The 20,807-nt window shown below is 42.2% G+C and overlaps 1 long non-coding RNA gene across 2 annotated transcripts; it reads right to left on the reverse strand.

Moving 5' to 3' along the window:
• Positions 1 to 2,061: 2,061 nt before the first annotated feature.
• Positions 2,062 to 19,347, reverse strand: LOC120396652. Of its 2 annotated transcripts, none has more exons than XR_005593281.1 (3): positions 18,526 to 19,347; positions 4,467 to 4,632; positions 2,062 to 2,295 (listed from the first exon to the last, which is right to left on the reverse strand). It is a non-coding gene; the product is annotated as an uncharacterized LOC120396652 (long non-coding RNA). The 2 variants fall into 2 exon arrangements; XR_005593280.1 differs by having other exon boundaries at positions 4,467 to 4,637.
• Positions 19,348 to 20,807: the final 1,460 nt, after the last annotated feature.

The raw sequence follows: 20,807 nt of genomic DNA on the forward strand, positions 1-20,807 counted from the left end.
TCTACTCCAGGTTCCAGCCCAGGGCCCTGTGAATTGCAGCAGTCTCTATAGTGCTACTTGTAACCGCTGCTTGACCGCTACAGCTCCCTGGGCTACTTCCCAATAGCCTCCTTCAAACACCTTTTTTTATCCTCACCATAGGATCCTCCTGGTGTCTGATACTGCTTGATTGTATGGTGTTTCCTCAATCCTCCAGTAGTACACCCTCTCAGTTCTTAGTTCCTTGTGTCTCTGGCTCCTCCTCCTTGACTGGAGTGAGCTCCCCTTTTTATACCAGGTGCCCTGATTAGCCTGCCCTGATTGGCTGCAGGTGCTCCAATCAATGTAGCTCTCTCCGGTGCCTTCTAGAAAGTTCTTAATTGGCCCCAGGTGCCTTAATTACCCTGGAGCAACTGCCATTTTGGTTCCCATGGTACTAGGGATTTGCTTAGCCTGGGGCTAACATACCTGTTCCTGAGTACTTTCCTGTAGCCATCCGGCCTTGCTCCATCACAATACTTTTTGCAAAAGTTATGATGATCTATGTGGTGGTGGCTTTCAATAGAGACCTCACATGCCCCCTTCTGCGATGTATTATGCAGATATCAGATCATGGGGATCATTGTAAAACCCTGGGCTACACTTTTCTGTGCCATCTGCCAACTGGCATCAAGAGGTCCCTGGGGTCACAACCTCTTCCTCTTCAAGCATTAACTTCATTACCTAAAGCTTCCAAATGGCTTTCATTCAGAGGTAGACTCCTAATTAATGTCTTGAATTTATTTGAGGATGGTGTCACATTCCAGGGTGCAATCCAGACCAGTAAGGGTTTGTGTCACTGCCTGCCCTGTAAGCTGGGTGCCTCACAATGCTTTGCTGTTGTAGCTCCCAACCTGGGCCATTCACAAACAGCCTTACAGTATGCTGGTCACACCCTGAATGTCTAGGTATAGCTACAGCCCTGACCCAGCAGCTCTGACCCCAGCAGCCTGTCAGAACGCTACAGTCACATTCTGGCTTCCACCAGCCTTGGTTACCACTTGCAAGGTGACCCCCACACATTCCCAAATTTTCCCCAAAACATGTGTTCTGCGCTGGTCAGCCCTCTCCTGGGCAGTTCAGATAGAGTTCCATTGCCCGTGTAAGGGGTCAATATTCTCCAGTTTGCTATTTTAACTGAAGTTACCAAATAGCTCAATTTACACACAAGACTGGATTGGTTTTGATTTAAAAATAAAACTACTGGGAGATTTTAAATGAGTACAAGAACAAGGTATTAAAGTCAAATGGTTACCAGAGAAATAAAAATAAAATGCTTCCTTGTAGCTAAAACTTAACAAGCTAGACTTAGTTCAAGGTAAAATCCTTATCACGTGTTCCCAGCAAATGGCTGACCATATTCGCAGGTCAGGAACCTGTAAAGTCAAAGAGCCCTTTGCTGTCTTAGTTGAGGCGGGGGTGGCGGGGAGAGAGAGCGCTTGAGGTGTGTAGTAGAGAGAGCCTGGTGCAAGACCTGATTCTTGAACCTAGTGGCTGTGAACCAAAGTCAGGCCATGTATTAAAGCAGATTACAAATTCACTGTCTGATACAGGGTGTTTTTGCCCCTTACTTTTATAGTCCAGTCACCCTTTGAAGTGGATTCTTCTGAGGATTACCCCTCAAAGCAAAGTTTATTCAAACAGTAAGGGAGGCAACACAGAGTCTGTTGGTGAAGTTGCCTCTTCCTTCCATGCTCTTTCTTCTCCCCGTGTATGCTGAAATGCAGATTTGTCTTTGTCTCCTGCAATTTCCCTTTCTTGCTGCCTCAGGAACCCTGTTTGCTACTTTTATGTAAATTGAGATAAACACACATTCCTTTGTTTAGGATAGACCTATTTAACTACTTTTGCCCAGTCAGTGCTGTGAGGGTTTGAACATGTGCTTCCAACATCATACGGGGGAATTCATAACTTTATATCTAATGTTGCTACATACATTTCACCAGGATATTATTAACAAGTTATTCTTTTTCAAATGATAACTCACAAGGCATATATTGTACAAAGTATTACAGTAGTGGGCAGGGCATGAATACAGGGGCATTTTGCATAACTGTTTTGGTTACAGTTGAATTACATGAGGGCTGCATAAGCTACATAAGCCTGGGGCTCAGAGTGATGCTCTATTTCCTGGTGTCCTAGCCTGGGAGAGTCGAACAGAGACATGAGATCTTGCACTACAAAAATTTGTTCCCACTCATGGCTGCTCTCTCAGCTGAGGCTAGCGGGCTCCTAGAAGTCTACGTGACTTTCTGACCTCTCTCACTTGTAGAGTGCCTAATAATGTAACTATTATTATTTGTTTACTTATCAAGATGTGTGCAGTTATGCAAGATACTCAGGTGCCTCAAATACAGTTACTTTTTTAAAATTTCATTTAAAAGACTGAAAGCTAGGTTCTCAATTGTACTTGAATCCTATTCAGAAACTAAAAGTCTTCTCAGGATGAACAGACATGTTCAGATTGAGAATGTTGCCTTCAACTAACATTGCTCTTGCATACAGATATGGTTTCTGGCTGCCTTCACACTCCCAACCATCTGTTAGGATGGCATTCAGCCAATTTAGAAATCTGAGTTTGTTTCATGAAGGCATAGGTGCCAAGCAATAATGGGTTTAGATGGACAAGCCCACATAATACTGCAAATGCCAATTCTACTGCTGGAAGTCTCTTCCACAAAAGGACTGCCAACTACCTGCCTTATTCCCTTGTAAGGCAGTTTGATACCATGGTAATGAGAGTAAATGGAAGGATTAAAAGAATATTGATGTTGTACTATCAGATGATAAAAACCATAAGAATGGTCATACTGCGTCAGACCAATGGTCTTTCTAGCCACAGTATCATGGTCAGTGCCAGAAGCTTAACAGAGGGAACGAACAGAGCAATTAGCAAGCAGTCCACTCCCAGGTTCTGGCAGTCAGAGGCTTAGGGACACTCAGAGCATGGGGTTGCATCCTTGATCATCTTGCTAATACCTGTCCTCCATGAACTTCTCTAATTCTTTTTTGAACCCCGTTACTTTTGGCCTTCACAACATGCCCTGGTGAGTTCCACGGTTCACTGTGCATTGTGTGAAGAAGTACTTCATTATGTTTGGTTTTTAAACCTGCTGTCTATTAATTTAATTGGGCAGCCCATGGCTCTTGTGTTATGTGACATGGTAAACAACAACACTTCCCTACTCACTTTCTCCACATCGTTCATGGTTTTATAGACCTGTATCTATCCCTTCTTAGTTATCTCTTTTCTAAAATGAGCAATCCCAGTCTTTTAAATCTCTCCTCATATGGAAGCTGCTTTATACCCCTAATCATTTTTGTTGCCCTTCTCTATACTTTTTCCAGTTGTAATATATCTGTTTTGAGATGAGTCGACCAGAATTGCATGCAGTATTCAAGGTGTGAGCATACTATGGATTTATAGAGTGGCGTTATGATATTTTCTGTCTTATCTATCCCTTTCCTAACGGTTCCTAGCATTTTGTTGGATTCCTGACTATCACTTTACATTGAGCAAATGTTTTCAGAGGACTCTCCACAATGACTCCAAGATCCTTCTTGGGTGGTAATAGCTAATTTAGACACCATTTTGTATGTGTAATTAGGATTATGTTTTCCCAATGTGCATTACTTGGCACTTAATGAATTTCATCTGCCATTTTGTTGTCCAGTCATCCAGTTTAGTGAGATGCCTTCGTAATTCTTAAGAAAGTTTTGGACTTGACTATCGAGTAATTTTGCATTGTCTGCAAAACTTTCCCATGTCAATGTTCACTCCCTTTTCCTGATCATTTATGAATATGTTGAACAAAAAAGGTCTCAGTACTGAACACATATTCCTGGCCTTTGTTTCCTATATTTAACTTGTTTCCTATCTTTTAACCAGTTACTGATCTACGCAAGGACCTTCTCTCTATTCCCATGACTCTTTACTTTGCTTAAGAGCTTTTGGCATGGTCCATTGTCAAAGGCTTTCTGAAAGTCCACGTGCACTATTTCAACTGTGGATCATCCTCAAGCCTGTGCTTCTTGACACCCTTCAAGAATTCTAATAGATCGGTGAGGCATGATTCTCCTTTACAAAGCCATGTTGATTTTTCCCCAACATATTGTATTCATCTGTTTCTGATGATTCTGTTCTTTATGAAAGTTTCAACCAATTTGCCTAGTACTGAAGTTAGGCTTGCTGACCTGTAATTTCTCTGAACCTTTTTGAAAAATTGGCATTCCTTTAGTTAATCTCCAGTCGTCTGGTCCAGAGGCTGATCTAAGTGATAGGTTACACACCACAGTTAGTAGGTCTGCAGTTTTGAATCTCAGTTCCTTCAGAATTCTTGAGTGAATACCATCTAGTCCTGGTGACTTATTACTGTTTAATGTATTGATTTGTTCCAGAACCTCCTCTATTGACACCTTAGTTTGGGACAGTTTCTCATATTTCTTACCTAAAAAGAATGGCTCAGGTGTGGGAATCTCCTTCACAACCTCTACAGTGAAGACCTATGCAAAGTATTAATTTTGTTTCTCCACAATGGTCTTCCTTGAGTGGTCCTTTAGCACCTGGACTATGCAGTGGCCACACTGACCATTTAAACAGGTTTCTTGATTCTGCTGTACTTAAAAAAAAAAAGTGCTATTAGTTTTTCTCTTTTGCTAGTTGCTCTTAGTTCTTTTTTGGACTTCCCCACTATACTTTTACACTACACTTGCCAGAGTCTATGCTCCTTTCTAGTCTCCTCAGTAGGATTTGAGCTCAACTTTTTGCCCGATCACCTCTTTTATTCTGTTTAGCCGTGCTACAAGGATACCTTTTGATAAACTGGCATGTGAAGTTTTTCATGCAAGAGGGGGAAAAAAAGTCTGTTAAATACAGAGTAAAAAACACTGGTTTGCATTGCAGGAGGTAAATGTGAATGCTGTTCACTTTATTACATTTCTAAACTTACTTAGGATGACCAGATGTCCCAATTTTATAGGGACAGTCCTGATTTCGGGGTCTTTTTCTTATATAGGTTCTTATTACCCCACACCCCCATCCTGATTTTTCACACTTGCTGTCTGGTCACCCTAAACTTACCAAGATGACTTCCATGTAATCCATAATTGTATTTACTAAAGGATCTCAGAAAGACCGCTGTGAAAATCTATATAACAAGACCAACATTCACAATATTATTTATCAACAGATGTATCTGAAAGCACTTGTTGTATATGTACATGCATCTATAATTGCTTCACCTGTCAGTGAAATGCAGCCACCTCTGGGATGGAACACAGCAGCTGTTTATCTGTGCACAGAAACAAATACTAAATGCCTCAGGACTGAAAAAGAATATTGTAGTGTATCCAGTTGCAATTATTTGAATATACAATATCTGTCATGACACCACTCAACCCAGGCCTATCAACTTATGTCTGATCTGCTTTAGTTGCCTAATATTTTTAGGCCTAGGATGGTTTTACTGAATCCCTTCCTTCTCCTGCCATTTACACTAAGGAATTGTCTGTGCTGCTAGACTTTTCTGGAATCACCTTTGCTAACTCCCGAGGGTTGCCAGTAGGTGAATTCCCCTTACACTCCCCACTAGTCTTGCTTGCACCTGCATCCATGTGCAAGGGTGTCTGTCTGCCTGTCATTTGGGTTATCCAAACAATGGTTGTGGTGTTGGAGTTGTCCTTGTGTTACCGCCACATATGAGCTTGATGCAACTCTTTGCACGTGCATCCTCCCCTTTAATCTCTTGTCTCTGTCATTAGGTTCTAATTTAGGTGCTCATTAATATGTATCATATTCATAGAACCAATCTTTTAGTTCATCAGTAGTCATATTTTGCTTCCTGTCACTGCTGTTTAGCTTGTTCTGTCACCTTTTCCACTACTGCTGGCTTCAAAAGTTTATTTACTGTGGGCAGAGAGAGAGAGAGAGAGAGAGAGAGAGAGAGAGAGTGTGTGTGTGTGATGTGACAAGACCTTGCCCTTGTATTTCTCTAGTTCAGGATCAATCAATTAGGCTTTATTATCTCCATGTGCCTTTCTTAAATAGCTTCTTGGCAATCTTGACAGCTGTTTCTGCTTTGCTATTATATTGGCCACGATCTGAGAAGGATATGGTATGTTCAAATTTTGCTGATGCTGAAAACCATGCAAATTCCTGATGGGCAAATTAACACCTATTATCTGTAATCAGTTTGTATGGCATGGAATTCCAGTAACTTAACTTTGCAGCATTCAATGATGGAGGCTGTTGCATGTAAAAAAATCTGTTTACCAATAATCCAACAGGTAATCAACCTGGAAAGTTTCGTGTCGCTGTGTGTGTGTGTGTGTGTATAAAAATAATAGGGATATAATAAAATCCAGGGCTAGTTTGCTCCCTGGTATTTCATGCAGCCTGAGTTATTTACTAGGAGTTCCTTGCAGACGCTGCATGGTTCATGAAGTCTTTCACTTCAGTGCTGATATTTGTGTATGTCTTAGGCCTTGCATAGTCATGCTTCAGCATCAATATAGCTCAAGTGTATGCAGGTTAGCATTTCAGGCTGAATATCTCCAGGTATCTTGACCCTACTGTCTTATTTGTGTGTGGTGCATAATTTCCATTATTTCTAATGCTTTCAATTTTTGCAGAAGTTTCTCTGCTTGTTCACTGCTGCAGCATATATCAACCGACAGAGTAAGTTCCAACTCTTGATTGGCATGTATGTTCTGGTTTTATCATCTTTGGTACCTAAAACTACACAATCTCTAAATTCATCTGTAAATGTGTCATATTTGCATGATGAGACTAACTGGTGCATCCTGGTTGCACATTGGTCTATAATTTCAGTTTAATTATGATCAAATGTATTGACACTATATGCCATAACTGGCATATATGAGCCTCTCCAGGTGGTGGTATTTCTCAGGAAGTGTTACAACCTGAGAGATTTTGCCTACTCGCCTCCGATTGTTCTGGGGGCGGAGTGGGGGGGTACGTCTACACTGCATTTTAAAACTTACGGTAATGAGTCTTAGAGCCCAGGTCTACAGACTCGCGCTTGCAGGGCACCTGCTACAAGGCTAAAAACAGCAGTGTAGACACTGCAGCTTGGGCTGGAACTCAGGCTCTGAAACCCACCCTCGTCTCTGGGCTTCAGATCCCAAGTGTAAACGTCTATACAGCTGTTTCTAGCACTGTAGCACCAGTTCTGCGAGTCTGAATCTGTAAACTCAGCCTCTGAGACTCTCTGCCACAAGTTTTAAAATGCAGTGTACATGTACCCTGCGTTCCTAGAGGGCTGTCGTCTCCCTCCCGCATGGACATACAATCTATGGCCCACAGTGACACACAAACTTGATTCAATAAGGATTATCCAGGATATTGTAGGAAATTACTGTCTGTCAAAGTTAGTTGACCTACTTCTATTTTTTACCATTACATCACTGGCTCTGAAGGTCTAATTTTAGACCCAGCAATCTTGAAAAACTGTCAATTTAAGTCAATACCAAGTATCTGAAATTAAATTTGAGAAGGTTTTTTGTGGTGTGATTTCTAACAATGGTATTTTTTTTCTTCCTCTTAGATTTCCCTCTCCACCCCAATAAAAGATAAACATTTCAGAAAATAGCAGCTGCAGATACACTACCTCTTGTAGCATAACATTATATGGGCTATTAATTCTTGTGCCTAAGTGTATAAATTGATCATCTGATGGCTTTGGGAAGAAATGTCTGTTTATGGTACATTAATGCACAATTTGATGCATTATGCCTTCCTCTGCAGCATCCAGAATTGGCCACTGTCAGAGACCGGATTGCTCTAGATGCATGATTGGTCTGTCCAATATGTCAATTCTGTGTATCTCTCCGTAGCACCATGAGGAAGATACAAGAAGGTTTTTCCTGGGTCTGCAATATATTCATGTATGTTTCACTTTACTTAGCTCCTAAACAATATTGAGTTCAACAGCAAATATAGTCCATTAAGTATCCCTGCCAAAGGCATATAACCTTTCCTGCTTAAAACAAGAAAAAGGAGGAGAGGTCAAAAGATAAAGCTCAAATATATCATTACTATACAATGTGTTGATACTGCAATATGAGATTAACTGTAGTATAATGTATTGATTTTTCTACATGTCTAATATTTCATCAGTATCCAGGACATATGAGGGAGACTGATGAAGGGCAAAAAGTTTCTCAGTACAGTAAAGGATAGAACCATATTTAATACCCATTCATATCTAAGACCTTAAATTTTATTGGACTTGGTCTGGTGGGAAGATAACTGGGTGATCTTTGCTCAGTGAGCTGTGGATGGTTGTCCATAACTATTTCCTCCTTGCACAATTTAGTGTGTGACTGGTAGTTCTTATATTGAAAATCTAAAAACAACTTCAGTACTGCAAATCAGCAATCATGTCTCTGGATGCAGCATGACAAATTTTTGCATTTAGCTAATAGCACTTATTTTTTCCCAGGGATGATTGTTCATTAGCTAAGTGCCTCTTCCATGGAAAACTGCTGCTAAAATGCCACAAGGTTGACTGTAGGGAGTGAAAGCCTCTGAAAGGAGGAAGAGGTTTGCAGTCTTGCAAGTGTGATAGAGGGCATTTCCTGCCGATCCTAAACCACCCATCAAAAGTAGGACCTAAACCTGGGACATGCCCTTCCCTTGCTGGTTTTCCCCCTCTCCTGGCACTGTGCTTCTGAGTCACTGGCAGCACATGTGTGCCCTCCTGCCCACAGCTGCAAACAGGGTAGGTAGTACTTCATATGCAATTATCTGTCTCTTGATCCTGTATCTGTTTATAGCATAGTTAAAGGGAAACAAATACAAATAAAATTACAAACACCAAATCAGTCCAAAAGAACCCCTAGCAGCTGAGAGCTCTAACTTGCATATAGTTAAATGGGTCAATAATTTACCATAATTCCAATGGACAAATAATTCCTGTCAAACAGTCAGATTATGGTCACTCTTATTGCTGATCTGCATGCTGTTTGTTCCCTTTTCCCACCCTCTTGCAAGGAACTACAGTCTGGTTTAATCACCCTAATGGTACGCAAAGGGAAGGCTTTGATTTACAGAGACGTCTCCTCCAGTATGAGCAGAGTCTGTTCATTATTGCTTTTAGAAAATGTCTCCAAGTGAGATGACAATTTCAGTTTATAAATAGTGTTAATAAAGATCTGCAAGCAGATGAGCTGGGCTTTTGTATTTTGAAGCATATTAAAAGGCAAGCCAGGGTGAATTAGTATGCACCACTGAACTGTCTGGGTCTTGTAATGGTGACGTTATTGATTTTTAATGTAATCACACAGGATGACAGTTGGCACTGAAAGAAGATAAAGAATAAAAAGCTGGCATTTGCACAGGAGCATCAGCATGACCAGTTTCAATAGCTCTGTGCAGACCTTTGTGTCTGAGACATGGAGGGTCGGGTGGATAAAGGAGTCAGCGTCTCCCTTCTGTTCTTTTGTGATTTATTTCCTTTAGACCTGTAGGGACAAATCCAGCCATTTACTTGAATGACCTTACACCTGGGATGAATGTGGCCCATCATGACCAAAGAATAATCTGTGTGTTTTGATTTACACAAAAGCATCAGTAGCTTGACTTATATTTTTGGGAAAGGCTTTAGCTGAACCTAATTGCAGATGATATTAACATGTAAACAAGTCGTGTGTGTCTGTGGGGGTGGGTAATCTAGTTTCTTCAACATGGTGCATTTAGGTATTAGAATTAGAACCTATATACAAGTTGAATACCTCTGATGTTCCTAGAATAATTCGCAACAGTTTTTTATTTCAGGACGCTCTTCACCTGCCTGTGTATCCATACACACCCTGATCCTGGTCTCATTTAAACCAGTGAAAATTTGAAGTAACTTAGTTCAAATTTTCACTGGTTTAAATGAGACCAGGATCAGGGTGTGTATGGATACACAGGCAGGTGAAGAGCGTCCTGAAATAAAAAACTGTTGCGAATTATTCTAGGAACATCAGAGGTATTCAACTTGTGAAGACAGTGGAGTCACTCCAGTTTTATACTGAGTAATCTGAAAACAGAATCAGCTCCACAGAGAGTGGTTTTTTATGACATCATCATCAGTTAAAATTAGTGCTTTTTGCAGTGTTGAATTCTGGCACTGACCTCTCGTGCTATAATTGCTCCATTTTTCACCCCGTGTCTATTACATTCTGAGAAATAGCAAGTATTACTGGCTCTTCCTAAGTTTTAATTGCCAGTTCATCAACTGCTAAGCATCTGTCTTAATATTACTGTGGAACTGACTTGCATTAAAGCAGCCATTTGCCCCATCAGCAAGGTGGCAATATTTCATGCAAGTGAATGGAGCACTGGTATGTTCACAGAAACTTGTTTAACCAAATGAAAGGCGCAAAAGGACTTTTATTCAGTCACTAGAGTCTTTTTCCCCACTATCTTTACCACGTGACTGAGGACATGAGGTAATTTCAGAAAATTGACGCTGAATTTTGCTGCATGTTCCCCAAATCACCCGTTTTGAAATATTTTTTTTTCCTTTTCCCATTGTTAAGTAGTAATTCTCAGACTTAGATGTTAGGCTTGCAAAAATAAGTACACCTCTACCTCGATATAACGCGATCCGAGATAACACAAATTCAGATATAATGCAGTAAAGCAGTGCTCCGGGAGGGGGGGGGGAGGGGGGAGGCTGCGCACTCCGGTGGATCAAAGCAAGTTCAATATAAAGCGGTTTCACCTATAACACAGTAAGATTTTTTGGCTCCCAAGGACAGAGTTATATCGAGGTAGAGGTATATAGAGTTTGGAAGTAAGGTGACCAGATGTCCCATTTTATAGAAACAGTCACGATATTTGGGGGTTTGTCTTATATAGGTGCCTATTACTCCCCACCCGCTGTCTGGATTTTTCACACTTGCTGTCTAGTCTCCCTATTTGGAAGGTCACATTTGTGCTGGAAGGGAAACTGACATACAAGTGATCCAGAGTTAGAAAACAACAGAAAGATTGCTGAGGTCACAGAGAGGACTCCCTACCTAGCTCATGCCTACCCTGAAGGAATTGGCAGTACTTCCTGCATGCCGCTCTAGTTCAGGGAGGTGCCTGAGGGGTTCTCTTAAAGCTGTAAGAGACAGACATCCCGAACAGAGTACACAAATGCATTCAGACAGTGAGTGTGATGGAAGTGGATGGCTTATTTGAATGAAGTCCGTTAACCGAATTAAAACTAAAAAGAGAAAAATGGATGCTGATTTGAAGCAATTCAGTCTGGTTTATGTGCTGCATATAGTTTTGTTCTGGCCTGGTGGGCAGCTGGATTATATATATATATAAAATCCCCTCTCCCAAATAGGCAGGACATAAACCCCCTTCCAACTAGGTAGCAATATCTTTATCTCCAGCATCCATTTTTCTCTTTTTAGTTTTAATTCGGTTAACGGACTTCATTCAAAATAATCATCCACTTTCCACTCACTGCTGTCTGAATGGTTTATGTCCTGCCTATTTGGGAGAGGGGATATATACACACACACACACACACACATATATATATGCTTTGTTTGGCAAGTGTCTTTTTATCATTGAATTCCCAAATCACTAAAACTTTTAATCCATCGCTCTGCTCTTCAGTTGATGCCTAGAAGGAAGCAGGCAAAACCAATCAGGTGGATTTCCATCCTCTCTCTCATTAAAGTTTAGTTTAAACTGCTCTTGATTACAACTTAGTCAACTCAATTCATAGAGATACAGAGTTTATGCCAACCTGTCTTGATATGGTGAATGTAAAGTTTTATACTACTTTGCAAAATTACAATAAAAGATAAGGTGAGAAAGTGTGATCTAGGAAACCTATCTCCAAATGAGGGCTTTTATTGGGTTTTGTATAGATAAGCAAGTAACGGCCTAACTCACACCTTGAATCTATTCTGAATACCTTGGATCTTTGTAAAAGTTAATATCCTCCATACAGGAGCGGCGCCAGGGTTTCTGGCGCCCTAGGCAGAATTCGGGGGGCGGCATTTTGTGCGCTCCCCATGGGGCGCGTGGGAGCTTCTGGTTCTGCTCCCGTTGCACCGCCGAAGAAGGACCCTCCGCCGAAATGCCGCAGGCGACAGCGGCAGTCATTGAGCTGCTCAATTGCCTGCCACTGTTTTCCGTGGCACGTCGGCAGAAGGTCCTTCAGCAGTGGCGCGATGGGAGCGGAAGCTCCCGTGCACCCCGTGGGGAGCGCACAAAATGCCGCCCCCCGAATCCTGGCGCCCTAGGCAACCGCCTAGGGTCGCCTAATGGAAGCGCCGGCCCTGCCTCCATAGATAAATTAGTAAATGAAAAAGGAAGCTTTTTGTTAGATCTAGTTTCGGAGAGACCTGGAAGAATGTTCTGGACAGCTGACTGATGTCAAATATTGATTTATTATAGGTATTTATCTTTGAATTTAATTATTTCAGTCAATGGAGTTAGGCATAAAAATTGAGAACCCTAATGGTACATCAGGGTCTTGGGCCCAAATCCTCACACGTATTCAAGCGTCTCACTTGGATACCTACAATAATTCCGTAATTAGGCTCCCAAACAGAGGCAGCGACTTTGTGATTTCCCTAGGTGTGCTGGACCCCGGCTCTGCCCCAGGCCCTGCCCCCACTCCACCCTTCCTCCAACCCCCCACCCCTGCCTCTTCCTACCCCTGCTCCTCCCCTTCCCCACAGTGCCTCCTGCATGCTGCTGAACAGCTGATCACTGGCAGGCGGGAGGCGCTGGGGAGAGGGGGAAGAGCTCATTGGCGGGGCCTGCTAGCAGGTGGGAGGTGCTGGGAGGAGGGAGAGAAGCTGATCCATAAGGATGCCAGTGGGTGCTGAGCACCCACTATTTTTTTCCTTTGATGCTCCAGCCCTGGAGCATCTGCCATTAGAGGTCTGAGTGCTCACTCAGCCCATCTGAAAATCAGGCCACTTATTGAATAGTCCAATTATGGATTTAGTTGCCTACTTGTTGCCCCAGTATGTTCAGTTATGGATGACTATGTGACTGCGCAAGTTCGCATAAGATGACTTTGACAGAGCAAGGAATTGAACCCAAAACTCTTAGTTCCTAGTCACTTGCTTTTCCATCTACACTACAAATAGGAAAACTCATGTATTGTCCAGGAAATAAGGAGAAGCAGGAAAGCTAAAAGGGGGCAAAACCCACTACAGTTTGCACCTATTTCAGAGCCCTGTAGTTTCTTACACTCAGTGTTACATTGAAAAATGTTAACACACCAGAGTTCAACATAAACTGCAAAGCAGACCTACTACATGCAAACTTCGAGAGAGGAACTAATGGATTTGTTCATTTTAAAATATCTTGCCTAATAAATTGTTGAATATTCTAAAAGTTCCTCTGCCATGCTAGTGTCTCCGTACACATTGTGTTACATTCTCATGATCCACAGGGACTCTGCTCATTGAGAAGGCTGCAGGCCCTTAAGTATATACTAAGCATTAATATCTGAATGACAAATCTTCCTTGCACTGTGCTTGTTAAACTCTTTCCTCCCTCCCTTCTCTCTTCAACTGCCCAGGAAGGATGAGAGGTTTGGTTTGATTTGTTCTAATAACCTTGAGAGATTCTGGGAGGCAATTAATGAGACTGAGCAAATGGAAAAGAGGAGGAGGAAAGAGATGATCAGATAATTGGGGATATTCACAAGAGCTTCCCATCACATAGATAGCCAGCAGGGAGTAATGCTTCAAATACCCCTGAGGTTGATGGCTCCAAGTTGTGGAGCAGTAAATGGTGGAAGATTCTTCTGTATGAGAGAAGAATTCATTAGGAGGGCAAACACAGAGCTAGGATGAAATGCTAATAAGGTCAAAATGACCATCAGCTGTTGTGATACGTATTGTAAAAAAATGATGTGCCTTGCTATACAATATAAAAAGCAGAAACCTCTTAAATGCTGCTTAAACATTTTAAATGCCACTACTGCCATTTATTCATCAAGCTCTGTATCTTTCGAACAATCTCCCCCTAAGGTAGTTCAAATGTTCACAAAGATACAGGATTAGAAAGCTGCTAGACATGTGTGGGCAGCAGGGGCAGTGTTAATTTATACCTTCTTGACAAGAGGCTAACTGCATTCAGGTGACACTTCAGTGCTGTGAGAGGTAATTTCTGGTACTTGCCAATAGACATTGAATGAGATGGCTAATCAAAATAGGATTATTTCCGTGTAATTAATGAGCTAGTAAAATGCTTGAATGACTAATTTGGAGATTTAGGGGTTTTTCCCCCCCACTTCACACCAAATCATTTACTACCTGCAGCTGCTACCAATAGGTGTACAAGTAGGTTTGGAAGTTTGAGTTAGTAAATATATAAAACATTTAAATGAACAATGTTTCACTTGCGTGGTCTGCGAGGGAAAGTACGGCTCCAGGATTGCTCCTGTTGACTTAACTGCAATAGAAAACATGTTTGTATAGAACTTATTTTCCTGCCTGTGTTGCTAAATGGCTACATTTTTTATTTGATATTGTTTTCAAGATTTCCTAGTAGATATAATTATTTTAAATACAGCTAGGGTAGAATTTTAAAAAATGCCTGGGACTTAGGGCTTCTAAATCTCTCAGGCACCTCTGAAAATGTTCCCCTTTGTGCACTTCAGTGAGACCCTGTCCTGTGTTTGGCTACAAAAATGGGAGGGTGACTGATATAGATGCCAGAAGTGCAAGCTTCCTACCAAAGTGATTCAGTCAAGAGAGGGAGGGCCCAGGGGGCCATGGCCCCATCACTTTTAAAAGTGGGAGGGCTCTGCCTCCTGCTTTTTACCAGCTGTAAGGGCGAAGTGAGGGGGGGTCGGGGCCTTGAGGGCAGCAGCGGCTCTAGGCACCAGCGCTCCAGGCGCGTGCCTGGGGCGGCAAGCCGCAGGGGGTGCTCTGCAAGGGTCCCTGCGAGGGTGGCAGTCAGGCTGCCTTTGATTGTTTGCCTGTGGGAGATCTGCCGGTCCTGCAGATTCAGCGGCAATTCAGCAGCGGGTACACCGAAGGCGCGGGACCAGCAGACCTCCCACAGGCAAGCCGCCGAATCTGCAGGACTGGGGACTTCCTGCAGGCAAGCCGCTGAAGGCAGCCTGCCTGCTGTGCTTGGGGTGGCAAAAAAGCTAGAGCCGCCCCTCCTTGGGGGGGAGTGGGGGCTCGGGGAGAAAGGGCAGCGCAAGAGTGGAGCCATGGTTCTCCACTGCTCCCGTGAGGGACCACCAGTATGGGTAAGATGATAACTGAATTTCTATGCTATTCAATCCTGGGTCTCTCTGCTAAACCCCCGAGTCATTTAGCTGCCCAGGCCAGAATGATCCACTGGAGGTACTGCTTGCTGCAGCTTAGAGCTCGCTGTGCCTCAGTTCTCCAGCTACAAGAAGGGGATACCAGTGCTTCCCTGTCTCACAGGAGTTTACACGGTGAGGATAAATACATTAGTGTTTCTGAAGTGTTCAGACCCCATGGTGTGGGGGAGCAGGCACATAAGAACCTAACCAGATAAATATAATAGACTATACAAGTTATCTAATAAGGACTAGCTAAACAAGTTTCAGAGTGGTAGCCATGTTAGTCTGTATCAGCAAAAAGAATGGGGAGAACTTGTGGCACCTTAGAGACTAACAAATTTACTTGGGCATAAGCTTTTGTGGGCTAAAACCCACTTCATCAGATGCATGCAGTGGAAAATACAGTAGGAAGATATATACATACACAGAGAACATGAAAAGATGGGGGTTGCCTTACCAACTCTAATGAGACAGATCAATTAAAGTGGGCTATTAGCAGCAGGAGGAAAAAAATCACTTTTGTAGTGGTAATCAGAATGGCCCATTTCAAACAGCTGACAAGAAGGTGTGCATATTATATAAATAAAATAAATAAAATCTTCCTACTGTATTTTCTACTCCATGCATCTGGTGAAGTGGGTTTTAGCCCACGAAAACTTGTGCCCCAATACAGTAACTCCTCACTTAACGTTGTAGTTATGTTCCTGAAAAATGCTACTTTAAGCGAAACAATATTAAGCAAATCCAATTTCCCCAAAAGAATAAATGAAAATGGGGAGGGGGGGGGGTTAGGTTCCAGGGAAAAAATTTTTGCCAGACAAAAGACATATATATACACATACACACTGTATATATTTTTTAAAAATAATTTTAAACCAACTGTTTAATACTGTACTCACCAATGATGATTGTGAAGCTTGGTTGAGGCAGGGCATGGTGGGGTCGGAGTGCAGGGGCTTGCCCCACTCCGCCCGTCCGATGCTCCTGCTGGGGGTTGGAGGCTTGCCCGCTCCCCGGCTGGAATGCTGGGTGGGAAGAGTGGGAGAAGCCCCCACACCCTGACCCTGCTCCCATCTGGAACGCCAGATGGGCAAAACGGGGCAAGCGCCTGCTCCCCCGCTGGAACGCTGGGCGGGTGGAGCGGGGCAAGCCCCCGTGCCCCAACCCCACTCCCTGGCAGGAGCGTCGGGCGGGCGGAGCGGGGCAAGCCAAACAACCTTATCATGGAACATTGCGTGACTTTAAACGAATATGTTCTCTAATAGATCAGCAACCTAATAATGAAACAATGGTAACTGGGATGACTTTAACTAAGGAGTTACTGTAAATTTGTTAGTCTCTAAGGTGCCACAAGTACTCCTTGTTCTTTTAGCTAAACAATGTAGAACGTGAAAATGTAGCATGATGAAGTATCCACAGGGCCTTCTCTTGCCACTTATTGCCTAGGCCGCTGGGTGTGGATCGTTTCCTTATTTAAGGGATATATTGCTTAGGTAGAACTCAGACATTCCCTTATTTCCATGCAACCTTCAACCTTTCACAACTGGGGAAGCAGGCTGAGTGGGAAAGGGTCTTCCCTGTATTAAAGAGAAAGATTACTGTACTGCTCACCAAGGAGTTTTTGGATTGTTGGGGTACACTCGATTTTTTTTTCCTGGGGAGCTAATACGAGTCTGAGATTTATAAGTAAATGATGTTGTTTAAAGCTAAATCTTTGTAGCATGCGAATGGCAAAACAAAAATAAAATGTTTTGCTTACTGATGCAGTATAAGCTAGGTTTGTGACCAGATTGATGCAACCTGCTAGTCAGGTGATTCAGAATTGTGAGGATGGTATTGAAGATAGAAGTGGACAACCCACTGCAGCAGTCAGAGTTTGAAGTCAATGTGTACTGAAAAAAATGAGTATCTTGCTGAAAAGTTTAAGGCCCCAAATACATGGTCACAGTCAAGATATTTACTCTTTTTTTTTCCCCCCTTTGCAATTCACAGAGAAATGGCACTTGGATCAGTGGCGCTGGGCTGGCTTCAATCTTGTTACCTCACACAACTGTGCTATCTTATGATGCACCAATTCTATATTTAACACGCATCTGACGAAGTAGGTATTCACCCACGAAAGCTCATGCTCCAATACGTCTGTTAGTTTATAACGTGCCACAGGACTCTTTGCTGCTTTTACAGATCCAGACTAACACGGCTACCCTCGGATATATTTAACATTGTGATTGCTGATTGGTTTAAATGCAAGTTCTCTACCCAGCTATATAATTGATTAGTGACTATGCCCTCCAATTTGGCAAACCATATCTGAATTTTCCAGGCATGCTTTAATTAAATGTTTGTTCTCATTATGCAGGCAGGGTGAAAAAAAAAAGAAATACAACTCTAATTACCTCCAAACTATTTTTTGAAGTGCTAATTTGCTTTGCTTGCCACTAAGTCACTATGAAATGTGGCACGTTTTGATCTTTGCCCTTTACTCTTTTTAAAGCTTTTAGGAATCATTACGTTTAAATGATCAACCTCTTTGACTTAAGCTACATAACTACTCAGAGGAGCTCTAGAAGCCCTCAAATCCATAAGGATCGACACAAGAAAGGGGATGACTTACAAGATGTGCAGCCACGTGTATCTTTCCCACTACCTGCTAGGCTGAGCCCTTTGCTATGTTTGGTGCGTACCACTCTTCTCTTGTGTTGTATTCATGTAGGGGATGGGGTACCACTGAACCCTCTAACTCACCAGCCTGGGCTCCCTCTCACTACTGTGCTGCTAGGACAAGCCAGGGGCAGCTCCCGGTCCTACGCTTCCACCAGCATTCACACAGGCAGGGACAAACCCAGCTACAGTTACATGCAGGGTGACCAGCCACTGCATGAACCAACAATAGAGAGGCTACAGCCAAACTAACCCCCAGCTCCCTCGATCAAAACCCCAGTCTGTATGAATTTATTACCCAGTTGCCTCTCCCTCAATGTGGAGAGGAATATGCACACTTGTGGTAAACAAGCTGAGATTTTGCCCCGACACTTCAGTCAAAGGCACACTGGTTTAGATTAAAACATAAAACAAGTGTATTAAGATTGCATATAATTACTTTAAAGCTATATAAAATAGATCAAAGCAGATTACCTAGCAAATAAACAAAACCCCAAACTAAGCCTAAAATTCTAAAAAGATTGAATATGAATTAGCAGTTTCTCACCCTGACTGATGATACAAACAGGCTTGCAGATTCTCAAGGCACGAGCTTCACTTGCTTTTCAGCTTCAGCTCCCCATCCCCATTCCAAGTCCTTTTCTTTCAGAGCTTCTTTCAGGTGTTCAGTTGTGGGGGAGTGAAGAGCAACAGCTGCTGTCACTCCCTGCCTTATAGAGCTTTAGCACTGGGTGGGAACCCTTTGTTCCAAAAACAGTTCCCAGCCCAATTTGTGGGAAAATACAGGCTACCAAAATGGAGTCTAAAGTCATCTGGGCTAGTCACATGCCCTTGCAGAGTCATAGCAGCCATTATTTACAGGCTGGCTGAAACATCCACAGGAAGGTCACCAGATTGGGGGATAAGCTTCTCCTGAGGCCTATTGTTTTCTCTAATGGCTCTTTACCCTGAATGGGCCCTGCACAACCAGCTATTTAGATTGGAAGCATCTTGCCTTGTGGGTGTCACCCAGGTGTGACTACATGTGAAATACAGATATGTAGTCAATATTCATAACTTCAGATACAAAAATATACATGCACACAAACAGGATAATCATATTCAGCAAATCCAATGACACCTTACATGCCCCACGTTGTACAAAATGCATCATAATTATGCCATAATCATATAATAATATCACAATGAAGAATATGTGGTGCATGTCACAAGTGGATTTATCTTTGTGATCCTTGCAAGGCATGTATAGTGACACAAAGTTGGATAAAGCTGGAAGTGGGGTTACAGATTATGCAATGTGATAAAAAATTAATGGGAGGCAGTAGTAATACAAAATGTAACATTTACTTCATTGTGGTTTACTTGTAGCAAAAAGGTTAACACTAGGGTGACCAGAGAGCAAGTGTGGAAAATCAGGACACCTTTTTTCAGGGGGGGAAGGGAGGATAGTCGCATCTATCAGCTAAATCCCCTACTATCGGACCATCTGGTCACTCCAATTAACACAGACACAGAGTGGATGGTCTCATTGGCTGGCTAAACCTTTTTAAACTCCTGCTCAGTTCTTGCCCTTAGTGGTATCTTAAGGAAATCAGTTCCCCTAGCCAATTATGCAGTGTTAGATAAAGGCGATAGTTGTTAAATATAATTTTTTTTATATTTGCTGCTGTTCTGTTTCAGTTACTATCTTGCCACTTCATTATTAGAAATAGTAAAGAGGAATAGCTGTCAGGATTCATACGTTCTCAATACCATTCTCTATTTTTATATTTCGGTTGTGACCTCCTATTACATATCTTCTGTATAAACTAAACGGTCCTCAGCTCCTTGGTGTGGAAGTTTCCATAACTTTTCAATCTTGTTACCTGTCTTGCAAGCCCTACTATTAATGCTATGTCCCTTTTTGAGACAGGGTGAGCTGACTTTGGGGACATTAGTCTTTGACATATGATCTATAGTATTTTCTATACCATTCTTTATACCTCCTAATACCTGCATTGTTTAGGCCACTGCTGTGCACTGAGCATAGGTTTACATTGAATTGTTCACACCGATAAGCAGGTTTTTCCCCTGAGCGGTTACAGTTAGTTTTGAAATGCAGCAATGTTGAAGAGTATCTCAGATTGTTCTTTTCAATGTGCACTACTACAGATTTCTTAATGAATTTAATCTATCATCCTGCTTCCTATCCACCTCCTCATAGCTTGGTTAGGTCTAGGTCCCTCTGAGTTTTCTCCGGTTGACTAACCTAATAATTTTGTGCCAGTTGCAACTTTGGCCACTTCATTGCTCACCCCTTATTAGAGATCAATAATATATTTACCACCACCAGTTCTACTAAAGACCCTTGTAGCACTCTACTGTTAACTCTTTCTCATGTTGAAAATCATTTTATTCCTATGCTTTCTCTGTCTCTTGACAGTACATAACTTGAGACCATGCTGTTTCCTAAGCCTCACTGAGGGATTTTGTTAAAGATTTTTTGAAGGTCTTCTATTAATAAATTACATCTGCTTATCCACTATTTTGTTGATTAATGTAAAGCATTATAGTAGCTAACAGGGGAATGATTTTCTTTTACAGGAGCTGTGTGATTTGTCCCTACCATGTTATGTTCATGTAAGTAAGTCTATTTTTTATTATCCTTTTAACCACTTCTCCTGCTATTGAAATAAGGCTTATGGGCCTGTAATTCTCAACTGGGCCCAAGAACCATTATTAAAGTACATTTGCTACCCTCCAGTTCTCCAGCATAGATGCTGATTACATGTTTTTGCTGCAGCCCATCTGAACTCCTTCAGAGCTCTTGGGTGCATATTATCCAAGTCT

Source organism: Mauremys reevesii, linkage group 2 (genome assembly GCF_016161935.1).
Source record: "Mauremys reevesii isolate NIE-2019 linkage group 2, ASM1616193v1, whole genome shotgun sequence".
Lineage (NCBI taxonomy): Eukaryota > Metazoa > Chordata > Testudines > Geoemydidae > Mauremys > Mauremys reevesii.